At 45.3% G+C, this 26,117-nt stretch overlaps 1 protein-coding gene and 2 pseudogenes across 1 annotated transcript in view; 1 reads left to right on the top strand and 2 right to left on the bottom strand.

The window, feature by feature from the left end:
- ANAPC5 (anaphase promoting complex subunit 5) overlaps window positions 1-26,117 on the top strand; it is a 272,988-nt gene that overhangs the window by 11,766 nt on the left and 235,105 nt on the right. The gene's annotated exons all lie outside the window — the stretch shown is intronic.
- Window positions 18,438-18,557, bottom strand: LOC134946899 (5S ribosomal RNA; annotated as a pseudogene).
- Window positions 23,573-23,692, bottom strand: LOC134946886 (5S ribosomal RNA; annotated as a pseudogene).

The following is a 26,117-nucleotide window of genomic DNA, read 5'->3' as shown; positions in this document are numbered from 1 at the left end:
CTAGGGGCTCTCCTGAGCTCCTAGTAAAGAAAGTATTTGTTAGGTTTTTTATTTTCAGTGAGATCTGCTGGCAACAGACTCACTGCTACGAGGGACTAAGGGGAGAAGAAGCGAACCTACCTGCTTGCAGCTAGCTTGGGCTTCTTAGGCTACTGGACACCATTAGCTCCAGAGGGATCGAACACAGGCCCAGCCTCGGTCGTCTGGTCCCGGAGCCGCGCCGCCGCCCCCCTTACAGAGCCAGAAGCAAGAAGAACGTCCTGGAAATCGGCGGCTGAAGACTTCGGTCTTCATTAAGGTAGCGCACAGCACTGCAGCTGTGCGCCATTGCTCCCTATGCACACCACATACTCCGGTCACTGATGGGTGCAGGGCGCTGGGGGGGGGGGGGCGCCCTGGGCTGCAATTAGAGTACCTTAACTTTGGCAAACAACACATAATATAGCCTAATAAGCTATATATGTGTAAAAATCCCCTGCCATAATACAATTATAAGAGCGGGAGAAGTCCGCCAAAAAAGGGGCGGGGCTATCTCCCTCAGCACACTGGCGCCATTTTCTATTCACAGTGCAGCTGGAAGACAGCTCCCCAGGCTCTCCCCTGCAGTTTCCAGGCTCAAAGGGTTAAAAAGAGAGGGGGGGCACTAAATTTAGGCGCAAACTGTATATAAAAAGCAGCTATAGGGAAAAATCACTTTCTATTAGTGTAAATCCCTGATTAAATAGCGCTGTGGTGTGTGCTGGCATACTCTCTCTCTGTCTCCCCAAAGGACATTGTGGGGTCCTGTCCTCAGTCAGAGCATTCCCTGTGTGTGTGCGGTGTGTCGGTACGGCTGTGTCGACTTGTTTGATGAGGAGGCTTATGTGGAGGCGGAGCAGGTGCCGATAAATGTGATGTCACCCCCTGCGGGGCTGACACCAGAGTGGGTGGATATGTGGAAGGTATTAACCGACAGTGTCAACTCCTTACATAAAAGGCTGGATGACGTAACAGCCATGGGACAGCCGGCTTCTCAACCCGCGCCTGCCCAGGCGTCTCAAAGGCCATCAGGGGCTCAAAAACGGCCGCTACCTCAGATGGCAGACACAGATGTCGACACGGAGTCTGACTCCAGTGTCGACGAGGTTGAGACATATACACAATCCACTAGGGGCATCCGTTGCATGATTTCGGCAATGAAAAATGTGTTACACATTTCTTACATTAACCCAAGTACCACTAAAAAGGGGTTTTATGTTTGGGGAGAAAAAGCAGCCAGTGTTTTGTTCCCCCATCAGATGAATTGAATGAAGTGTGTGTAGAAGCGTGGGTTTCCCCCGATAAGAAACTGGTAATTTCTAAAAAGTTACTGATGGCGTACACTTTCCCGCCAGAGGATAGGTCACGTTGGGAGATATCCCCTAGGGGGGATAAGGCGCTCACACGTTTGTCAAAAAAGGTGGCACTGCCGTCTCAGGAAACGGGCACCTTGAAAGAGCCTGCTGATAGAAAGCAGGAGGAAATCCTGAAGTCTGTATATACACACTCAGGTACTATACTGAGACCTGCAATGCCTCAGCATGGAGGTGTAGTGCTGATGCAGCGTGGTCTGATACCCTGTCAGATAATAGTGTTACCCTCGACAGGGATACTATTTTGCTAACCATAGAGCATATTAAAGACGTCGTCTTATATATGAGGGATGCACAGAGGGATATTTGCCGGCTGGCATCCAGAATTAATGCAATGTCCATTTCTGCCAGGAGGGTATTATGGACCCGGCAGTGGACAGGTGATGCTGATTCTAAAAGGCACATGGAGATTCTGCCTTATAAGGGTGAGGAATTGTTTGGGGATGGTCTCTCGGACCTCGTATCCACAGCAACAGCTGGGAAGTCAAAATTTTTACCTCAGGTTCCCTCACAGCCTAAGAAAGCACCGTATTATCAGGTACAGTCCTTTCGGCCTCAGAAAAGCAAGCGGGTCAAAGGCGCTTCCTTTCTGCCAGAGGCAAGGGAAGAAGGAAAAAGGCTGCACCAGACAGCCAGTTCCCAGGATCAAAAATCTTCCCCCGCTTCCTCTAAGTCCACCGCATGACGCTGGGGCTCCACAGGCTGAGCCAGGTGCGGTGGGGGCGTGTCTCCGGAACTTCAGGGACCAGTGGGCTCGCTCACAGATGGATCCCTGGGTTCTGCAAGTAGTATCACAGGGATACAAGCTGGAGTTCGAGGCGACTCCCCCTCGCCGTTACCTCAAATCAGCCTTGCCTGCTGCCCTCAGAGAAAGGGAGGTAGTACTGGCGGCAATTCACAAGCTGTATCTTCAGCAGGTCATAATCAAGGTACCCCTCCTTCAACAGGGACGGGGTTACTATTCCACAATGTTGTGGTACCGAAACCAGACGGTTCGGTGAGACCCATTCTAAATTTAAAATCCTTGAACATTTATATAAAAAAGTTCAAGTTCAAAGTACCTCAAGGGTGTGGTACAGGACTGTCATTACCAATTCCAGACGTTGCCGTCTGGTCTGTCCACGGCACTGTGGGTATTTACCAAGGTAATGGCCGAAATGATGATGCTCCTCCGAAAGAAGGGAGTCATGATTATTCCGTACTTGGACGATCTCCTTATAAAGGCGAGGTCCAAAGAGCAGTTGCTAGTCGGCGTGGCACTATCTCAGGAAGTGCTGCATCAGCACGGCTGGATTCTGAATATCCCAAAGTCGCAGCTGATTCCTGCGACGCGTCTGCTGTTCTTGGGCATGATTCTGGACACAGAACAGAAGAAGATATTTCTCCCGGAGGAGAAGGCCCAGGAATTATCATCTCTGGTCAGGGTCCTCCTGAAACCAAAGCAGGTGTTGGTGCATCACTGCACGCGAGTCCTGGGTAAGATGGTAGCTTCTTACGAAGCAAGTCCCTTCGGCAGATTCCATGCAAGGATCTTCCAGTGGGATCTGTTGGACAAGTGGTCCGGATCGCATCTCCAGATGCATCGGTTAATCACCCTGTCCCCGAGGGCCAGGGTGTCTCTGCTGTGGTGGCTGCAGAGTGCTCATCTGCTCGAAGGCCGCAGATTCGGCATACAGGACTGGGTCCTGGTGACCACGGATGCAAGCCTCCGAGGTTGGGGGGCAGTCACCCAGGGAAGAAACTTCCAAGGACAATGGTCAAGTCAGGAAACTTCCCTACACATAAATATTCTGGAACTAAGGGACATTTACAACGCCCTGAGTCAAGCAGAACCCCTGCTTAGAAAACCAACCGGTTCTGATTCAGTCAGACAACATCACAGCGGTCGCCCATGTAAACCGCCAGGGCGGCACAAGAAGCAGGGTGGCAATGGCAGAAGCCACAAGGATTCTTTGATGGCGGAGAATCACGTGATAGCACTGTCAGCAGTGTTCATTCCGGGCAACTGGGAAGCAGACTTCCTCAGCAGGCACGACCTCCACCCGGGAGAGTGGGGACTTCATCCAGAGGTCTTCCAGCTGATTGTGAACCGTTGGGAACGGCCACAGGTGGACATGATGGCGTCCCGCCTCAACAAAAAGCTAAAAAGATATTGCGCCAGGTCAAGGGACCCTCAGGCGATAGCTGTGGACGCTCTAGTGACATCGTGGGTGTACCAGTCGGTTTATGTGTTCCCTCCTCTTCCTCTCATACCCAAGGTACTGAGAATAATAGGAAGGGGAGGAGTAAGAACTATACTCATTGTTCTGGATTGGCCAAGAAGAGCTTGGTACCCAGAACTTCAAGAAATGATCTCAGAGGACCCTTGGCCTCTGCCGCTCAGACAGGACCTGCTACTGCAGGGGCCCTGTCTGTTCCAAGACTTACCGCGGCTGCGTTTGACGGCATGGCGGTTGAACACCGGATCCTACAGGAAATGGGCATTCCGGAGGAAGTCATTCCTACGCTGATTAAAGCTAGGAAGGATGTGACCGCAAAACATTATCACCGCATATGGCGGAAATATGTTGCTTGGTGTGAGGCCTGGAAGGCCCCAACGGAGGAATTTCAGCTGGGTCGATTTCTGCACTTCCTACAGTCAGGGGTGACTATGGGCCTCAACTTCGGTTCCATTAAGGTCCAGATTTTGGCTCTGTCGATTTTCTTCCAAAACGAACTGGCTTCACTGCCTGAAGTTCAGACTTTTGTTAAAGGAGTGCTGCATATTCAGCCCCCTTTTGTGCCTCCAGTGGCACCTTGGGATCTCAACGTGGTGTTGGATTTCCTAAAGTCGCATTGGTTGAGCCACTTAAAACCGTGGAGCAAAAATATCTCACGCGGAAAGTGGTCATGCTGTTGGCCTTGGCTTCGGCCAGGCGTGTATCAGAATTGGCGGCTTTGTCATGTAAAAGCCCTTATCTGATTTTTCATATGGATAGGGCGGAATTGAGGACTCGTTCCCAATTTCTTCCTAAGGTGGTATCAGCGTTTCATTTGAACCAACCTATTGTGGTGCCTGCGGCTACTCAGGACTTGGAGGATTCCAAGTTGCTGGACGTAGTCAGGGCCCTGAAAATCTATGTTTCCAGGATGGCTAGAGTCAGGAAAACTGACTCGCTATTTATCCTGTATGCACCCAACAAGCTGGGTGCTCCTGCATCAAAGCAGACTATTGCTCGCTGGATCTATAGCACGATTCAACTTGCACTTTCTGCGGCTGGACTGCCGCATCCTAAATCAGTAGAAGCCCATTCCACGAGGAAGGTGGGCTCTTCTTGGGCGGCTGCCCGAGGGGTCTCGGCTTTACAGCTTTGCCGAGCTGCTACTTGGTCGGGTTCAAACACATTTGCAAAATTCTACAAGTTTGATACCCTGGCTGAGGAGGACCTTGAGTTTGCTCATTCGGTGCTGCAGAGTCATCCGCACTCTCCCGCCCGTTTGGGAGCTTTGGTATAATCCCCATGGTCCTTACGGAGTTCCCAGCATCCACTAGGACGTCAGAGAAAATAAGAATTTACTCACCGGTAATTCTATTTCTCGTAGTCCGTAGTGGATGCTGGGCGCCCATCCCAAGTGCGGATTGTCTGCAATACTTGTATATAGTTATTGCCTAACTAAAGGGTTATTGTTATGAGACATCTTTTCGTGAGGCTCAGTTGTTATTCATACTGTTAACTGGGTATAGTATCACGAGTTGTACGGTGTGATTGGTGTGGCTGGTATGAGTCTTACCCGGGATTCCAAATCCTTTCCTTATTGTGTCAGCTCTTCCGGGCACAGTTTCCCTAACTGAGGTCTGGAGGAGGGGCATAGAGGGAGGAGCCAGTGCACACCAGATAGTACCCAATCTTTCTTTTAGAGTGCCCAGTCTCCTGCGGAGCCCGCTATTCCCCATGGTCCTTACGGAGTTCCCAGCATCCACTACGGACTACGAGAAATAGAATTACCGGTGAGTAAATTCTTATTTTCTTGAATTAACTATTTTTTGTGTCCTACCCTTACTGAAATGGATCAACATTTACTGGTATATAGGGATGGCCATCAGTGTGGTTGTCATCGATGGTGAAATGGAAAGTAACCATTGATGGCTTCCAACAATGCAGTGGATAACCATCTATGGTTCCCACTATCGATGGTCCTCCCTAATTCTTCACTAACAGGCCCATGGGCCAATTAGAATACAGGGGCGGGGCTTCACATGTGTCAGGGGCGGAGCTATACTCCATGTCAAGACACCCCATTAAAAAAAAAAACTAAAAAATATTTGGTTATACCTTTCCATCGATGGAGGGAAACCATCTGGTTCTCCCCCATCGATGGCAAAAGTATTCTACATCGGCTATAAACCATCAATGATTTTAAAACATCGATGGTCGATGGCAATCCCTACTCGTATAAGTCTCAGAGCAGGTTACCTAGCTGTCATGTGTAGGTACAAGAATATGGAAAATAAAAACTAACCGGAATATTATTTTCCTGTGTGACTTGCATTTTCCACAGGGTGTTCCTACCTACCCTAGGCCAGTCAAATTCTTAAATAAAGCAGAAGTGGAGGACTTTTAATTGAATTATCTTGCTTATTAGGGGTATATTTACTAAGATGCAGGTTTTTAAAAGTGGAGATGTTGCCGATAGCAACCAATCAGATTCTAGTTATTATCTTCAAGAAGCATACCCTCCAACTGTACCTTTTTGGCAGGTACAGTACCTTTTTTTTATGGTCTGTACCAATTTTTGGCTCTCCAAACTTCCATTGAAAGTATAGGAAAAGGGTTGGTTCTAAATCGGAGTGGGAGAACGAACCTTCTGACGTCACTAGGGGAGGAGACACGTCACCAGGGGGAGGAGTTATGGCCGAACAGGGTACCCCGAAAAGTACCCTCGTGGGCTCGCTTCGCGCGGCACGCTTCGGGCTCGGAGGCTCGCTCCGCTCCCCACTTGATTAATAAAGGTAATAGTTGGTGGTGTGCAGGGGCGGATTGGGTTGGAAAACCAGCCCGGGAAATTTCTCAAAGCAGCCCTAATGCGGGTGGAGTCTGCTGAGGGGAGGAGTCTGTTGAGGGGCGGGGCCTGGTGACAAGGCAGGATGCTCTCTTCTCAGAAGCAAAATCTTTGTCAAAAGTGAAACTTCCACTGTTTGTTTCTCTAACGTCCTAGTGGATGCTGGGGACTCCGTCAGGACCATGGGGAATAGCGGCTCCGCAGGAGACAGGGCACAAAAAGTAAGCTTTTAGGATCACATGGTGTGTACTGGCTCCTCCCCCTATGACCCTCCTCCAAGCCTCAGTTAGGTTTTTGTGCCCGTCCGAGCAGGGTGCAATCTAGGTGGCTCTCTTAAAGAGTTGCTTAGAAAAAGTTTTTAGGTTCTTTATTTCTCTGACGTCCTAGTGGATGCTGGGAACTCCGTAAGGACCATGGGGAATAGCGGCTCCGCAGGAGACAGGGCACATCTAAAGAAAGCTTTAGGATCACCTGGTGTGCACTGGCTCCTCCCCCTATGACCCTCCTCCAAGCCCCAGTTAGATTTCTGTGCCCGACGAGAAGGGTGCACACTAGGGGCTCTCCTGAGCTCTTTGTGAAAGTTTTAGTTTAGGTTTATTATTTTCAGTGAGACCTGCTGGCAACAGGCTCACTGCATCGAGGGACTAAGGGGAGAAGAAGCGAACTCACCTGCGTGCAGAGTGGATTGGGCTTCTTAGGCTACTGGACATTAGCTCCAGAGGGACGATCACAGGTTCAGCCTGGATGGGTCACCGGAGCCGCGCCGCCGGCCCCCTTACAGAGCCAGAAGAGCGAAGAGGTCCGGAAAAATCGGCGGCAGAGGACTTTCCTGTCTTCAGATAAAGGTAGGCGCACAGCACCGCAGCTGTGCGCCATTGCTCTCAGCACACTTCACACTCCGGTCACTGAGGGTGCAGGGCGCTGGGGGGGCAGCGCCCTGAGACGCAATAAATCGTTAGAAAACCTTTTATGGCTAAAATAAATGCATCACATATAACTCCTGGGCTATATGGATGCATTTAACCCCTGCCAAAACATACAAGAAAACGGATGATAAGGACGCCGAGAAAGGGGCGGAGCCTATCTCCTCAGCACACTGGCGCCATTTTCCCTCACAGCTCAGTTGGAGGGAAGCTCCCTGGCTCTCCCCTGCAGTCACTACACTACAGAAAGGGGTTAAAAAAGAGAGGGGGGCACAAATTAGGCGCAGTATAAACAATACAGCAGCTATAAAGGGAAAAACACTTATATAAGGTTATCCCTGTATATATATAGCGCTCTGGTGTGTGCTGGCAAACTCTCCCTCTGTCTCCCCAAAGGGCTAGTGGGGTCCTGTCCTCTATCAGAGCATTCCCTGTGTGTGTGCTGTGTGTCGGTACGTTTGTGTCGACATGTATGAGGAGAAAAATGATGAGGAGACGGAGTAGAGTGTCTGTAATAGTGTTGTCACCCCCTGGGGGGTCGACACCTGAGTGGATGTACTGTGGAAATTGCGTGACAGTGTCAGCTTTGTATAAAAGACAGTGGTTGACATGAGACAGCCGGCTACTCAGCTTGTGCATGTCCAGACGTCTCATATAGGGGCTCTAAAGCGCCCGTTACCTCAGATACAGACGCCGACACGGATACTGACTCCTGTGTCGACGGTGAAGAGACAACCGTGATTTCCAAATAGGGCCACACATTGCATGATTGAGGCAATGAAAAAAGTTTACACTTTTCTGATAATATGAATACCACCAAAAAAAAAGGGGTATTATGTTGGTGAGGAAAAACTTCCTGTAGTTTTCCTGAATCTGAGAAATAAAATGCGTGGGTTTCCCCCCGATAACAATTGATAATTTCTAAAAAGTTATTGGCAGTATACCTTTTCCCGCCAGAGGTTAGGGTGCGTTGGGAAACACCCCCTAGGGGGGATAAGGCGCTCACACGCTTGTAAGAACAAGGGCTCTACCCTCTCTTGAGATGTCCGCCCTTAAGGATCCTGCTGATAGAAAGCAGGAGGGTATCCTAAAATGTATTTACACACATACTGGTGTTATACTGCGACCAGCAATCGCCTCAGCCTGGATGTGCAGTGCTGGGTTGGCGTGGTCGGATTCCCTGACTGGAAATATGATATCCTAGATAAGGACAGTATATTATTGCCTATAGAGCAATTAAAAGATGCATTTCTATATATGCATGATGCACAGCGGAATATTTGCCGACTGGCATCAAGTATAAGTGCGTTGTCCAATTATACCAGTAAAGTGGTCAGGTGATGCGGATTCCAAACGGCATTTGGAAGTATTGCCTTAAAAGAGGGGATGTACCCCAGGTCACCTCTCAAAATAAGACGCCGTATTATCAGGCGCAGGCCTGGTTGGCAAGCGGACAAAAGGGTTCCTCTTTTCTGCTCGTGACAGAGGGAGAGGAAAATGGCTGCAGAGATCAGCCAGTTCCAAGGAACAGAAACTCTTTTCCGCCTCTGCCAAGCCCTCAGTATGACGCTAGGGCTTTACAAGTTCAGGCACGGTGGGGTCCCGTTCTCAATGAATTTCAGTGCGCAGTGGGCTCACTCGCAAGTAGACCCCTGGATCCTTCAGGTAATATTTCAGGGGTACAAATTGGAATTCGAGACGTATCCCCCTCGCCGTTTCCAAAGGTCTGTTTTACCGACGTCTCCCGCTGACAGGGAGGCAGTTTTGGAAACCATTCACAAGCTGTATTCCCAGCAGGTGATAATCAAGGTACCCCTCCTGCAACAGGGAACGGGGTATTATTCCACACTATTGTGGTACCGAAGCCAGACGGCTCGGTGAGACCGATTTTAAAATCTAAAATCTTTGAACACTTGCATACAGAGGTTCAAATTCAAAATTGAGTCACTCAGAGCAGTGATTGCAAACCTGGAAGAAGGGGACTACATGATGTCTCGGGACATCAAGGATGCTTACCTTCATGTCAAAATTTACCCTTCTCACCAAGGGTATTTCAGGTTATGGTACAGAACTGTCACTATCAGTTCGGACGCTGCCGTAGGGATGGTCCACGGCACCCCGGGTCTTTACTGAAGTAATGACCGTAATGATGATATTCCTTCGAAGGAAGGGAATTTTAGTTATCCGTTACTTGGACGATTCCCTGATAAGGGTAAGATCCAGGGAACAGTTGGAGATTGGTGTAGCACTATATCAGGTAGTGTTGCGGCAGCACGATTGGATTCTCAATATTCCAAAATCGCAGCTGGTTCCGACGACTTGTCTTCTGTTCCTAGGGATGATCCTGGACACAGTCCAGAAAGCAGGTGTTTCTCCCGGAGGAGAAAGCCAGGGAGTTATCCGAGCTAGTCAGGAACCTCCTAAAACCGAACCAAGTCTCAGTGCATCAATGCACAAGGGTTCTGGGTAAAAATGGTGGCTTCCTACGAAGCAATCCCATTCGGCAGATTCCACGCAAGACTTTCCAGTGGAACCTACTGGACAAATGGTCCGGGTCGCATCTTCAGATGCTTCAGCGGATAACCCTGTCACCGGGGACAAGGGTATCCCTCCTGTGGTGGTTGCAGAGTGCTCATCTTCTAGAGGGCCGCAGATTCGGCATTCGGGACTGGGTCCTGGTGGCCACGGATGCCAGCCTGCGAGGCTGGGGAGCAGTCACACAGGGAAGGAATTTCCAGGGCTTATGGTCAAGCCTGGAGACATCTCTTCATATAAACATTCTGGAACTAAGGGCCATTTACAATGCCCTAAGTCAAGCGAAACCCCTGCTTCAGGGTCAGGCGGTATTGATCCAATCGGACAACATCACGTCAGTCGCCCACGTAAACAGACAGGGCGGCACGGGAAGCAGGGGGGCAATGGCAGAAGCTGCAAGGATTCTTCGCTGGGCGGAAAATCATGTGATAGCACTGTCAGCAGTGTTCATTCCGGGAGTGGACAACTGGGAAGCAGACTTCCTCAGCAGACACGACCTTCACCCGGGAGAGTGGGGACTTCACCCAGAAGTCTTCCACCTGATTGTAAACCGTTGGGAAAAACCAAAGGTGGACATAATGGCGTCCCATCTAAACAAAAAACTAGACAGATATTGCGCCAGGTCAGGGGACCCTCAGGCAATAGCGGTGGACGCTCTGGTAACACCGTGGGTGTACCAGTCAGTGTATGTGTTCCCTCCTCTGCCTCTCATAACAAAAGTACTGAGAATCATAAGAAGGAGAGGAGTAAGAACTATACTCGTGGTTCCGGATTGGCCAAGAAGGACTTGGTATCCGGAACTTCAAGAGATGCTCACGGACGAACCGTGGCCTCTACCTCTAAGAAAGGACCTGCTCCAGCAGGGGCCTTGTCTGTTCCAAGACTTACCGCGGCTGCGTTTGACGGCTTGGCGGTTGAACGCCGGATCCTGAAGGAAAAAGGCATTCCAGATGAAGTCATCCCTACCCTGGTCAAGGCCAGGAAGGACGTAACTGCAAAACATTATCACCGCATTTGGCGAAAATATGTTGCGTGGTGGGAGGCCAAGAAGGCCCCTACAGAGGAATTTCAACTGGGTCGTTTCCTCCATTTCCTGCAAACAGGACTGTCTATGGGCCTAAAATTAGGGTCCATTAAGGTTCAAATTTCGGCCCTGTCGATTTTCTTCCAAAAGGAACTGGCTTCAGTGCCTGAAGTTCAGACATTTGTAAAAGGGGTACTGCATATACAGCCTCCTTTTGTGCCTCCAGTGGCACCTTGGGATCTCAATGTTGTGTTGAGTTTCCTAAAGTCACATTGGTTTGAACCACTCACCACTGTGGACTTAAAATATCTCACATGGAAGGTGACGATGCTGTTAGCCCTGGCTTCAGCCAGGCGTGTGTCAGAATTGGCGGCTTTATCATATAAAAGCCCTTATTTAATATTTCATTCTGACAGGGCAGAATTGAGGACTTGTCCTCAATTTCTACCTAAGGTGGTTTCTGCATTTCACATGAAGCAACCTATTGTGGTACCTGCGGCTACTAGGGACTTGGAGGATTCCAAGTTGCTTGACGTGGTCAGGGCCCTGAAAATATATGTTTCCAGGACGGCTGGAGTCAGAAAATCTGACTCGCTGTTTATCCTGTATGCACCCAACAAACTGGGTGCTCCTGCTTCTAAGCAGACGATTGCTCGTTGGATTTGTAGTACAATTCAGCTTGCACATTCTGTGGCAGGCCTGCCACAGCCAAAAATCTTAAAATGCCCACTCCACAAGGAAGGTGGGCTCATCTTGGGCAGCTGCCCGAGGGGTCTCGGCTTTACAACTTTGCCGAGCAGTTACTTGGTCAGGAGCAAATACGTTTGTAAAATTCTACAAATTTGATACCCTGGCTGAGGAGGACCTGGAGTTCTCTCATTCGGTGCTGCAGAGTCATCCGCACTCTCCCGCCCGTTTGGGAGCTTTGGTATAATCCCCATGGTCCTTACGGAGTTCCCAGCATCCACTAGGACGTCAGAGAAAATAAGAATTTACTTACCGATAATTCTATTTCTCGTAGTCCGTAGTGGATGCTGGGCGCCCATCCCAAGTGCGGATTGTCTGCAATACTGGTACATAATTATTGTTACCAAAAAATTCGGGTTATTGTTGTAGTGAGCCATCTTTTATAGAGGCTTCTCTATTATCATGCTGTTAACTGGGTTCAGATCACAAGTTGTACAGTGTGATTGGTGTGGCTGGTATGAGTCTTACCCGGGATTCAAAATCCTTCCTTATTGTGTACGCTCATCCGGGCACAGTATCCTAACTGAGGCTTGGAGGAGGGTCATAGGGGGAGGAGCCAGTGCACACCAGGTGATCCTAAAGCTTTCTTTAGATGTGCCCTGTCTCCTGCGGAGCCGCTATTCCCCATGGTCCTTACGGAGTTCCCAGCATCCACTACGGACTACGAGAAATAGAATTATCGGTAAGTAAATTCTTATTTTTCAGTGAGTCCTGCTGGCAACAGGCTCACTGCTACGAGGGACTTAGGGGAGAGAAGTGAACTCACCTGCGTGCAGGATGGATTGGCTTCTTAGGCTACTGGACACCATTAGCTCCAGAGGGAGTCGGAACACAGGTCTCGCCCTGGGGTTCGTCCCAGAGCCGCGCCGCCGACCCCCCTTGCAGATGCTGAAAATTGAAGAGGTCCGGAACCAGGCGGCAGAAGACTTTCAGTCTTCATCAGGTAGCGCACAGCACTGCAGCTGTGCGCCATTGTTGTCAGCACACTTCACACAGCGGTCACGGAGGGTGCAGGGCGCGGGGGGGGGCGCCCTGGGCAGCAATGTATGATACCTGTATGGCGAAAAATACATCACATATAGCCCTTGAGGCTATATGGATGTATTTAACCCCTGCCAGACATCACAAACTCCGGAGAAGAAGCCCGCCGAAAAGGGGGCGGGGCCTATTCTCCTCAGCACACAGCGCCATTTTCCCTCACAGAAATGCTGGTGGGAAGGCTCCCATGCTCTCCCCTGCACTGCACTACAGAAACAGGGTTAAAAACAGAGAGGGGGGGCACTGATTTGGCGATATGAATATATATTAAATGCTATAAGGGAGGAACACTTATATAAAGGTTGTCCCTGTATAATTATAGCGTTTTGGTGTGTGCTGGCAAACTCTCCCTCTGTCTCCCCAAAGGGCTAGTGGGTCCTGTCCTCTATCAGAGCATTCCCTATGTGTGTGCTGTATGTCGGTACGTGTGTGTCGACATGTATGAGGAAAATGTTGGTGAGGAGGCGGAGCAAATTGCCTGTAATGGTGATGTCACTCTCTAGGGAGTCGACACCGGAATGGATGGCTTATTTATGGAATTACGTGATAATGTCAACACGCTGCAAGCCGGTTGACGACATGAGACGGCCGGCGATCAAATTAGTACCTGTCCAGGCGTCTCAAACACCGTCAGGGGCTGTAAAACGCCCATTTACCTCAGTCGGTCGACACAGACCCAGACACGGACACTGATTTCAGTGTCGACGGTGAAAAAACAAACGTATTTTCCTTTAGGGCCACACGTTAAGGGCAATGAAGGAGGTGTTACATATTTCTGATACTACAAGTACCACAAAAAAGGGTATTATGTGGGATGTGAAAAAACTACCTGTAGTTTTTCCTGAATCAGATAAATTAAATGAAGTGTGTGATGATGCGTGGGTTTCCCCCGATAGAAAATTATTGGCGGTATACCCTTTCCCGCCAGAAGTTAGGGCGCGTTGGGAAACACCCCTTAGGGTGGATAAGGCGCTCACATGCTTATCAGAACAAGTGGCGGTACCATCTACAGATAGGGCCGTACTTAAGGAGCCAGCTGATAGGAGGCTGGAAAATATCCTAAAAAGTATACACACACATGCTGCTGTTATACTGCGACCAGCGATCGCCTCAGCCTGGATGTGCAGAGCTGAGGTGGCTTGGTCGGATTCCCTGACTAAAAATATTGATACCCTTGACAGGGACAGTATTTTATTGACTATAGAGCATTTAAAGGATGCATTTCTATATATGCGAGATGCGCAGAGGGATATTTGCACTCTGGCATCAAGAGTAAATGCGATGTCCATATCTGCAAGAAGATGTTTATGGACACGACAGTGGTCAGGTGATGCAGATTCCAAACGGCACAAAGATGTATTGCCGTATAAAGGGGAGGAGTTATTTGGGGTCGGTCCATGGGACCTGGTGGCCACGGCAACTGCTGGAAAATCCACCGTTTTTTACCCTAAGTCACATCTCTGCAGAAAAAGACACCGTCTTTTCAGCCTCAGTCCTTTCGTCCATATAAGAGTCATATCTGCCCAGGGATAGAGGAAAGGGAAGAAGACTGCAGCAGGCAGCCCATTCCCAGGAACAGAAGCCCTCCACCGCTTCTACCAAGTTCTCAGCATGACGCTAGGACCGTACAGGACCCCTGGATCCTACAAGTAGTATCCAAGGGGTACAGATTGGAATGTCGAGACGTTTCCCCCTCGCAGGTTCCTGTAGTCTGCTGTACCAATGTCTCCCTCCGACAGGGAGGCAGTATTGAAAACAATTCACAAGCTGTATTCCCAGCAGGTGATAATAAAATTACCCCTCCTACAACAGGGAAAGGGGTATTATTCCACACTATATTGTGGTACTGAAGCCAGAAGGCTAGGTGAGACCTATTCTAAATCTGAAATATTTGAACACTTACAAAGGTTCAAATCCAGATGGAGTCACTCAGAGCAGTGATAGCGAACCGGGAAGAAGGGGACTATATGGTGTCCCGGGACATCAGGGATGCTTACCTCCATGTCCCAAAATTTGCCTTTCTCACCAAGGGTATCTCAGGTTCGTGGTACAGAACTGTCACTATCAGTTTCAGACGATGCCGTTGGATTGTCCAAGGCACCCCGGGTCCTTACCAAGGTAATGACCGAAATGAGGATTCGTCTTCAAAGAAAATGGACGACCTCCTGATAAGAACAAGGTCCAGAGAACAGTTAGAGGTCGGAGTAGCACTATCTCAAGTAGTTCTACGACAACACGGGTGGATTCTAAATATTCCAAAACCGCAGTTGTTCCGACGACACGTCTGCTGGTCCTAGGGATGATTCTGGACACAGTCCAGAAAAAGGTGTTTCTCCCAGAGGAGAAAGCCAGGGAGTTATCCGAGCTAATCGGGATCCTCCTAAAACCAGGAAAAGTGTCAGTGCATCATTGCACAAGAGTCCTGGTAAAAATGGTGGCTTATTACGAAGCGATTCCATTCGGCAGATTTCACGCAAGAACTCTTCAGTGGGATCTGCTGGACAAATGGTCCGGATCGCATCTTCAGATGCATCAGCGGATAACCCTATATCCAAGGACAAGGGTGTCTCTCCTGTGGTGATTACAGAGTGCTCATCTTCTAGAGGGCCGTAGATTCGGCATTCAGGATTGGATGCTGGTGACCACGGAGGCCAGCCTGAGAGGCTGGGGAGCAGTCACACAGGGAAAAAATTTCCAGGGAGTGTGATCAAGTCTGGAGAATTCTCTCCACATAAATATACTGGAGCTAAGAGCAAATTTATAATGCTCTAAACTTAGCAAGACCTCTGCTTCAAGGTCAGCCGGTATTGATCCAGTGGGATAACATCACGGCAGTCGCCCACGTAAACAGAAAGGGCGGCACAAGAAGCAGGAGGGCAGTGGCAAAACTGCAAGGATTTTTCGCTAGGCGGAAAATCATGTGATAGCACTGTCAGCAGTGTTCATTCCGGGAGTGGACGACTGGGAAGCAGACTTCCTCAGCAGGCACGACCTCCACCCGGGAGAGTGGGAACTTCATAGGGAAGTTTTCCGCATGATTGTGAACCGTTGGGAAAGACCAAAGGTGGACATGATGGCGTCCCGCCCGAACAAAAAACGGGACAGGTATTGCGTCAGGTCACGAGACCTTCAGGCGATAGCTGTGGATGTCCTGGTAACACCGTGGGTGTAACAGTCGGTGTATGTGTTCCCTCCTCTGCTTCTCATAACCAAGGTATTGAGAATTATAAGACGTAGAGGAGTAAGAACTATACTCGTGGCTCCGGATTGGCCAAGAGGGACTTGGTACCCGGAACTTCAAGAGATGCTCATAGAGGACTAATGGCCTCAGGAGCTAAGAAGGGACTTGCTTCAGCAAGTACCATGTCTGTTCCAAGACTTACCGCGGCTGCGTTTGACGGCATGGCGGTTGAACGCCGGATTCTAAGGGAAAAGGCATTCCGGAAGAGGTCATACCTACCCTGGTCAAAGCCAGGAAGGAGGTGACCGCACAACGTTATCACCACATGTGGTAAAAATATGTTGCGTGGGTGAGGCCAGGAAGGCCCCACGAAGAAATTTCAACTAGGTCGATTTCTGCACTTCCTGAAAACAGGAGTGTCTATGAGCCTCAAATTGGGGTCCATTAAGGTTCAAGTTTCGGCCCTGTAGATTTTCTTCCAGAAAGAATTGGCTTCAGTTCCTGAAGTCCAGACATTTGTCAAGGGAGTATTGCATATACAGCCCCTTTTGTGCCTCCAGTGGCACCGTGGGATCTCAAAGTAGTGTTGGGATTCCTCAAATCATATTGGTTTGAACCGCTCAAATCTGTGGATTTGAAATATCTCACATGGAAAGTGACCATGCTGTTGGCCCTGGCCTCGGCCAGGCGATTGTCAGAATTGGCGGCTTTGTCTTACAAAAGCCCATATTTGATTTTCCATTCGGACGGGGCAGAACTGGGACTCGTCCCCAGTTTCTTCCTAAGGTGGTGTCAGCGTTTCACCTGAAACAACCTATTGTGGTGCCTGCGGCTACTAGGGACTTGGAGGACTCCAAGTTGCTAGACGTTGTCAGGGCCCTGAAAATATATATATATATATATATATAGATTGGGCAGTGGAAGTATGGCGCCACAGGTGTGTGTGAGATAGATAAATATGACAGAATCAGACACTCCTTACATAATTCAAGGCGTCAGCTAACCCTCAAGTATTAGGCAGGGATAAACTGCCTAGGTTAAATTGTATAAAAAAAAGGGGGGATGAGGGTTTCAGCGACCAACGGTGTCTAGTAAACTATAATAAATATGAAGAGACTAGCTGGATACTTAAAAAATAGTAGTATATTTATTAATACAAAAAATAAAACCAAGGTATAAAACCAATTATAATAAATGTCGCAGTGGGTTTAAAGGCCGGAGGGTATATGCTAAAAATTAATACCAACTAAAAGGATAGCTAAAACAATAAGACAAATAATATAAAGGCAATGATGATAAAATATCCAAAAAAAGGAGAGAATGCTGCTTATCTTTTTAAGGTGGAGAGTCAATGGAGGTACACCCAACGCGTTTCGTCACTCTGACTTCATCAAGGGGTATGGGACTACTGAACAGGTACTCTTATTTATAGCACATGTAATTAGAAATGGATAGTTGTGACATCACTTCCTGTCTGGACTAATATTATTAACTTATGTGAGTTTTTTAACACTGGTATAACGGTAGCTTAGTGTATTAAAAAACAACCTCATAAAACTTTTCATACATGAAAAACGAGTATTAAATAGTATAAAACTTCATTAAAACAGTCCGGGGACGGGGCCGACGTCACTTCCGCCCCACTTCCTTTGTAGGAGAACTCGTATTGCGCATGCGCACAAGCGCCCCACTTCCGGTCAGTGAATAAGTCTGTTTATGTTTCTCGGTCTGTTCTTCCGTTATCGCCGTCGCGTCACTTCCGGTCGCGGGCGGGATCTTCATCTATAGGCTAGGCAGCTTGTCAGTCATCGCGGCGGCCATTTTGTGGATGATTTTGATTTCTGAAGCTTACATCAGTGCCGAGTCTCTCTCTTTGACAATAGTAGTTGTCCTTCATTTATGTGGCCATTTTGTTGGAGTTTCTGACATCCAGTGAATACAACAGTGCAGAATTCCGTTTTGGAAGCAGCGAAAAATAAAAATAAAAAGATGTATATGTTAGTGTCTATTCTATTATAGAATTTTCAATTATCATAATGTGATCTGAGACTTTTAATTGGGGGAGTTTTGAGAATGTAAATAACAATTGTTGCAAAAAAGTGATGTTTCTTGTTCAAACAGCGAGGTGGACAGAACATAGAATTAAACCATAGACCATATTTATACTAGTCAATTTGTGGCATAAAAAAGTTTTGAATACATTTTTTGACCTTAGAGGAGTAATAGATAACCTTGTATACATGGTATAGGCATAGGAATAATTTCAGAATGGTGATAGTCAGTGAGGAGATAAAAATATAAATATAAACTAGTTTCTGATATCAATTATGTGCATATGTGCTAGACAGCGTGGAAACATTTAGGATACGTTAGTATATTAATATAATATTACTCAGTCATATACTAGTTTCTGGTGGTATATATAGAAAAATAGTGCATATGTGTATGACTGGTTGTGAGAGTTGGTGATGTGTTAAATTGATTATTGCTACCAAGAACCTGTGCAATGGTGATTTAGCCGTCTATTAGTATTATTTTTGAGCCTGACAAGGCTCGCTCTTCTACAGTACCCAATATTCGCAAGTAGTTACCCACTTGTTACTGATTGGGCCCAACACTGCTTAGCTTCCAAGATCGGACGGGATTGGGCGTAGAACCAGTGCGGTATGACTGTAGCATATAATGGAATGAGTCAGGCATACACTATAAAAGATTTTTATTAAGATAATTAGTGACTATATACAGTGTTTTACAACTGGTGGTGATCGGAAAGTAAGTATGATGATGTGAACCAAGCTTGAAAAGAAGAGAATTGGCTTATCTGTATCCAGAAGATTTTGGAGGGGGGTACTTCTCTCATAGAAATGGAGCGATTTCATATCCCTCATTGAAGCCCATGGGGTGTGCAGTTTTTAGTTGGAATATCCAAAACATCTCTCTTTGAGAGAGTTTCTTGGCAAGGTCTCCACCCCTTTCGCCACTGGTCACGTGTTCGATGGCTTTGAAAGTCATCTCTTCTGGATTAGAATTGTGTTCCAGTTTAAAATGTCTGTACAGTAAGTGAGTCTCTACTTTGTTTTTGATACTTCGTACATGTTCTTGTACTCTAATTTTCAAGGTTCTTTTTGTTTTACCTACATATTTTTTGTGGCATGTACATTCCAACAAATAGATTACAGATGTAATATTACAGTTCATGAATTCTTTGATTTTGAATTCTTGTGTGCCGTCTGTATTGCAGAAGGTTTTTCTGTTGGGATTAAGAAATTTGCAGATGTTGCAGTGTCCACACTTGTAAGATCCGATACATTTGGGGAGAGAGTTGGAATTTCCCTCTAATGGTATTTCTTTTAGCATGCTGGGCGCGAGGATGTCTTTCAAATTACGTGATTTTCGGAATACTAGTTCTGGTTGTGGTGGAAGGATCTTCTTTAAGATGGGGTCCATTAAAAGTATGTCCCAGTGGGTTCTTAGTGAAGTCCTGATGGTTTGTTCATGAGAACTGTAAGTAGTAACGAAGGAAATGGACTCCTTTTGTGTCGTGTTTTCCTTATAGGTCAGCAAATTTTCTCTCTCCAAATTTCTTGTCTTGGTAACAGCTTTGTCTAGTATAGTTTTTGGATATAATTTATCCTCGAATCTTTTTCTGTATATTTCAAGTTGTTCCTCACATTCTTCGTTTTTGTTGCAATTCCTCCTTATTCTATGGAATTGAGAGTAGGGGATGTTGTTCTTCCATTTTTTGGAGTGATTGCTCTTGTAGTGAAGGTAGCTGTTCTTATCAACATCTTTTATAAAATTTTTTGTAGACACTGCCTCTTTCTCTCCCATTAAAATTAGATCCAGGAATTCAATGGACTCTTTGTTCAGATTGTAGGTAAAAGATAAATTAAAATCATTGATCTGTAAAAGTTTAAAAAAGTCCAGAAATGATTCAGCACTCCCATCCCATATGATCAGGATATCGTCAATGTATCTTTTATACATGACAATGGATTCCTTGAAGTGTTGCGTGGTGTATATGTGCTTCTCCTCCCATCTTCCCATAAATAAATTAGCAAAGCTCGGGGCAAAAATAGTCCCCATAGCGGTGCCGCACCGTTGTAGATAAAATTTGTCTAAAAATTTAAAATAATTACGGCTTAAAATGAATTTCATAAGATCGCAAATAAAATTCCTATGGGGTTCGGTGAGAGTGTTATCTTTGTCCAAGTATTCTCTGCTTGCTTCAATTCCCTTTTCGTGCTCGATACAGGTATATAAAGATTGCACATCAATAGTTATCCATATATATGACTCTTTCCATTTCACTTTCTTGACTTCATTCAGGACCATGGTGGTATCTTTAAGGTATGATGGTAATTTTTTAACGTACGGATTTAGAAACACATCAACATATTTAGACAGATTTGATGTAAGGGAGTCTATCCCGGCAACAATTGGTCTCCCTGGTGGGTTGGACAGGCTCTTGTGGATTTTTGGCAGGAAATAAAATATGGGGGTCGTGGGGTTGGATTGCATTAAAAAAGAAAATTCATCCTTTGTGATGACATCATTCCTCAGTCCCTGTAGGAGTAGGGACCTCAGTTCGTCTGTGTATTGATCTTTCGGGTCGTCTGTTAGCACGCTGTAGGAGTTGGAATCTCCTAACAATCTCTGTGCTTCTTGTACGTAATTATCCCGATTCATAATCACCAACCCCCCCCCCTTATCAGCTGGTTTTAGAACAATTTGAGTATTCTTCTGTAGTTTCCGCATTGCTTCTATTTCTCTGTTATGTAGATTCTTGTTGATTACTGGTGGTGGTTCTTTCTCACATAGGTCCTTCTTCACTAGGTCGTAGAAGACGCTGATATTGCTCCCCTTGGATTCTACTGGATAATATTTGCTTTTTTGTTTGAGTCCGGATTTGGAGTTTGCTTCATAGTTAGAGATAACGGCATTCTCTTTTTTCATGAAGTGTCTTTTAAGGGTTAGTTTGCGTACAAATTTATTAAGGTCGATAAAGGTGTCAAATTTATTTAGCCCTTCGGACGGTGCAAAGGAGAATCCTTTGCTGAGAAGTGATTGTTCCGGTTTGGTGAGGGTATGAGTTGACAGGTTAAAAATACCTTTATCCCCTATATTGGAAGTTATAGGTTCCTCCTCTTGAATTCCTTTCCTCCTACCGCCCCGTTTTCCTCTACTTCTGCAAAACGTCTTTTTAGTGGGGAGGCATGTCTGACGTCCTCCTGTATTGTGCTTTTTGGATGTTCTTTTGGTCGTGTTCCTCGGCCTGATGATAAAAAATCCTGTTCGTCACTAGATTTGAGTCGATTCAGGACATTAAATCTATTATTTGTTCTTGTATGAGGTGTTCTTGGTGATTCTGTTCTCCATGTTGATCTTGTTCTTTGTGGTATCGTCTTCCACTGGTATCTTTGGTCTGTTTTCTGAGGTTTGTCATATGTTTTAAATCTGCTCCAGTTCTTGGTGTTTCCCTGTTCGTAGTCCCTTTTATCTCTGAGAAATTTTTTCTCCTTCCCTCTTATGACTTCTTCTTCAATGTGATCCAACTTTTTGTTAAGAACATTCTCATTGACCTGGTAGTCGTCTTTGCCTTTATATGGTTCCAATTCGGCTTCTTTATCCTTAATGTCTTTCTCAAGTATCACTGCATTTTTCCTCCTTTCATTTATTAATAATTTCATTAAATTCATGGAGCATGTGTGTAAAATGGAGTCCCATTTTTCAATAAATTCTGGGTCCGTATTCCCGAGGGTAGGTTGTTTCAAAATTCTTAAACCCCTCGGTATTCTATTAACTTCCACATAATGCTCAAGTCCTTTAATATCCCACCAATTCTTTATTTCTTTGGCCATTAGTCGTTCCATTCCCCAGAACAGGTCGTCTAGATCGCCTGATGGGGGTGCAGTGCTATTTTGAGTCTCTTCATTAAATATCTTTTGGCACCAATCATTACGTTTGTTGGTGCGTTCGTTCAATCTGAACATCTTAAAAATCTACTCACAGATACCAGGCTGCCTTACAAATAGTATCAAGTAAATTGGGCAGTGGAAGTATGGCGCCACAGGTGTGTGTGAGATAGATAAATATGACAGAATCAGACACTCCTTACATAATTCAAGGCGTCAGCTAACCCTCAAGTATTAGGCAGGGATAAACTGCCTAGGTTAAATTGTATAAAAAAAAGGGGGGATGAGGGTTTCAGCGACCAACGGTGTCTAGTAAACTATAATAAATATGAAGAGACTAGCTGGATACTTAAAAAATAGTAGTATATTTATTAATACAAAAAATAAAACCAAGGTATAAAACCAATTATAATAAATGTCGCAGTGGGTTTAAAGGCCGGAGGGTATATGCTAAAAATTAATACCAACTAAAAGGATAGCTAAAACAATAAGACAAATAATATAAAGGCAATGATGATAAAATATCCAAAAAAAGAGAGAATGCTGCTTATCTTTTTAAGGTGGAGAGTCAATGGAGGTACACCCAACGCGTTTCGTCACTCTGACTTCATCAAGGGGTATGGGACTACTGAACAGGTACTCTTATTTATAGCACATGTAATTAGAAATGGATAGTTGTGACATCACTTCCTGTCTGGACTAATATTATTAACTTATGTGAGTTTTTTAACACTGGTATAACGGTAGCTTAGTGTATTAAAAAACAACCTCATAAAACTTTTCATACATGAAAAACGAGTATTAAATAGTATAAAACTTCATTAAAACAGTCCGGGGACGGGGCCGACGTCACTTCCGCCCCACTTCCTTTGTAGGAGAACTCGTATTGCGCATGCGCACAAGCGCCCCACTTCCGGTCAGTGAATAAGTCTGTTTATGTTTCTCGGTCTGTTCTTCCGTTATCGCCGTCGCGTCACTTCCGGTCGCGGGCGGGATCTTCATCTATAGGCTAGGCAGCTTGTCAGTCATCGCGGCGGCCATTTTGTGGATGATTTTGATTTCTGAAGCTTACATCAGTGCCGAGTCTCTCTCTTTGACAATAGTAGTTGTCCTTCATTTATGTGGCCATTTTGTTGGAGTTTCTGACATCCAGTGAATACAACAGTGCAGAATTCCGTTTTGGAAGCAGCGAAAAATAAAAATAAAAAGATGTATATGTTAGTGTCTATTCTATTATAGAATTTTCAATTATCATAATGTGATCTGAGACTTTTAATTGGGGGAGTTTTGAGAATGTAAATAACAATTGTTGCAAAAAAGTGATGTTTCTTGTTCAAACAGCGAGGTGGACAGAACATAGAATTAAACCATAGACCATATTTATACTAGTCAATTTGTGGCATAAAAAAGTTTTGAATACATTTTTTGACCTTAGAGGAGTAATAGATAACCTTGTATACATGGTATAGGCATAGGAATAATTTCAGAATGGTGATAGTCAGTGAGGAGATAAAAATATAAATATAAACTAGTTTCTGATATCAATTATGTGCATATGTGCTAGACAGCGTGGAAACATTTAGGATACGTTAGTATATTAATATAATATTACTCAGTCATATACTAGTTTCTGGTGGTATATATAGAAAAATAGTGCATATGTGTATGACTGGTTGTGAGAGTTGGTGATGTGTTAAATTGATTATTGCTACCAAGAACCTGTGCAATGGTGATTTAGCCGTCTATTAGTATTATTTTTGAGCCTGACAAGGCTCGCTCTTCTACAGTACCCAATATTCGCAAGTAGTTACCCACTTGTTACTGATTGGGCCCAACACTGCTTAGCTTCCAAGATCGGACGGGATTGGGCGTAGAACCAGTGCGGTATGACTGTAGCATATAATGGAATGAGTCAGGCATACACTATAAAAGATTTTTATTAAGATAATTAGTGACTATATACAGTGTTTTACAACTGGTGGTGATCGGAAAGTAAGTATGATGATGTGAACCAAGCTTGAAAAGAAGAGAATTGGCTTATCTGTATCCAGAAGATTTTGGAGGGGGGTACTTCTCTCATAGAAATGGAGCGATTTCATATCCCTCATTGAAGCCCATGGGGTGTGCAGTTTTTAGTTGGAATATCCAAAACATCTCTCTTTGAGAGAGTTTCTTGGCAAGGTCTCCACCCCTTTCGCCACTGGTCACGTGTTCGATGGCTTTGAAAGTCATCTCTTCTGGATTAGAATTGTGTTCCAGTTTAAAATGTCTGTACAGTAAGTGAGTCTCTACTTTGTTTTTGATACTTCGTACATGTTCTTGTACTCTAATTTTCAAGGTTCTTTTTGTTTTACCTACATATTTTTTGTGGCATGTACATTCCAACAAATAGATTACAGATGTAATATTACAGTTCATGAATTCTTTGATTTTGAATTCTTGTGTGCCGTCTGTATTGCAGAAGGTTTTTCTGTTGGGATTAAGAAATTTGCAGATGTTGCAGTGTCCACACTTGTAAGATCCGATACATTTGGGGAGAGAGTTGGAATTTCCCTCTAATGGTATTTCTTTTAGCATGCTGGGCGCGAGGATGTCTTTCAAATTACGTGATTTTCGGAATACTAGTTCTGGTTGTGGTGGAAGGATCTTCTTTAAGATGGGGTCCATTAAAAGTATGTCCCAGTGGGTTCTTAGTGAAGTCCTGATGGTTTGTTCATGAGAACTGTAAGTAGTAACGAAGGAAATGGACTCCTTTTGTGTCGTGTTTTCCTTATAGGTCAGCAAATTTTCTCTCTCCAAATTTCTTGTCTTGGTAACAGCTTTGTCTAGTATAGTTTTTGGATATAATTTATCCTCGAATCTTTTTCTGTATATTTCAAGTTGTTCCTCACATTCTTCGTTTTTGTTGCAATTCCTCCTTATTCTATGGAAAACATATGACAAACCTCAGAAAACAGACCAAAGATACCAGTGGAAGACGATACCACAAAGAACAAGATCAACATGGAGAACAGAATCACCAAGAACACCTCATACAAGAACAAATAATAGATTTAATGTCCTGAATCGACTCAAATCTAGTGACGAACAGGATTTTTTATCATCAGGCCGAGGAACACGACCAAAAGAACATCCAAAAAGCACAATACAGGAGGACGTCAGACATGCCTCCCCACTAAAAAGACGTTTTGCAGAAGTAGAGGAAAACGGGGCGGTAGGAGGAAAGGAATTCAAGAGGAGGAACCTATAACTTCCAATATAGGGGATAAAGGTATTTTTAACCTGTCAACTCATACCCTCACCAAACCGGAACAATCACTTCTCAGCAAAGGATTCTCCTTTGCACCGTCCGAAGGGCTAAATAAATTTGACACCTTTATCGACCTTAATAAATTTGTACGCAAACTAACCCTTAAAAGACACTTCATGAAAAAAGAGAATGCCGTTATCTCTAACTATGAAGCAAACTCCAAATCCGGACTCAAACAAAAAAGCAAATATTATCCAGTAGAATCCAAGGGGAGCAATATCAGCGTCTTCTACGACCTAGTGAAGAAGGACCTATGTGAGAAAGAACCACCACCAGTAATCAACAAGAATCTACATAACAGAGAAATAGAAGCAATGCGGAAACTACAGAAGAATACTCAAATTGTTCTAAAACCAGCTGATAAGGGGGGGGGGTTGGTGATTATGAATCGGGATAATTACGTACAAGAAGCACAGAGATTGTTAGGAGATTCCAACTCCTACAGCGTGCTAACAGACGACCCGAAAGATCAATACACAGACGAACTGAGGTCCCTACTCCTACAGGGACTGAGGAATGATGTCATCACAAAGGATGAATTTTCTTTTTTAATGCAATCCAACCCCACGACCCCCATATTTTATTTCCTGCCAAAAATCCACAAGAGCCTGTCCAACCCACCAGGGAGACCAATTGTTGCCGGGATAGACTCCCTTACATCAAATCTGTCTAAATATGTTGATGTGTTTCTAAATCCGTACGTTAAAAAATTACCATCATACCTTAAAGATACCACCATGGTCCTGAATGAAGTCAAGAAAGTGAAATGGAAAGAGTCATATATATGGATAACTATTGATGTGCAATCTTTATATACCTGTATCGAGCACGAAAAGGGAATTGAAGCAAGCAGAGAATACTTGGACAAAGATAACACTCTCACCGAACCCCATAGGAATTTTATTTGCGATCTTATGAAATTCATTTTAAGCCGTAATTATTTTAAATTTTTAGACAAATTTTATCTACAACGGTGCGGCACCGCTATGGGGACTATTTTTGCCCCGAGCTTT

The sequence above is a fragment of the Pseudophryne corroboree genome, chromosome 1 (genome assembly GCF_028390025.1).
Source record: "Pseudophryne corroboree isolate aPseCor3 chromosome 1, aPseCor3.hap2, whole genome shotgun sequence".
Lineage (NCBI taxonomy): Eukaryota > Metazoa > Chordata > Amphibia > Anura > Myobatrachidae > Pseudophryne > Pseudophryne corroboree.
The sequence above is the reverse complement of the archived record's forward strand: the minus strand, read 5'-3'. Positions and strand labels throughout refer to the sequence as shown.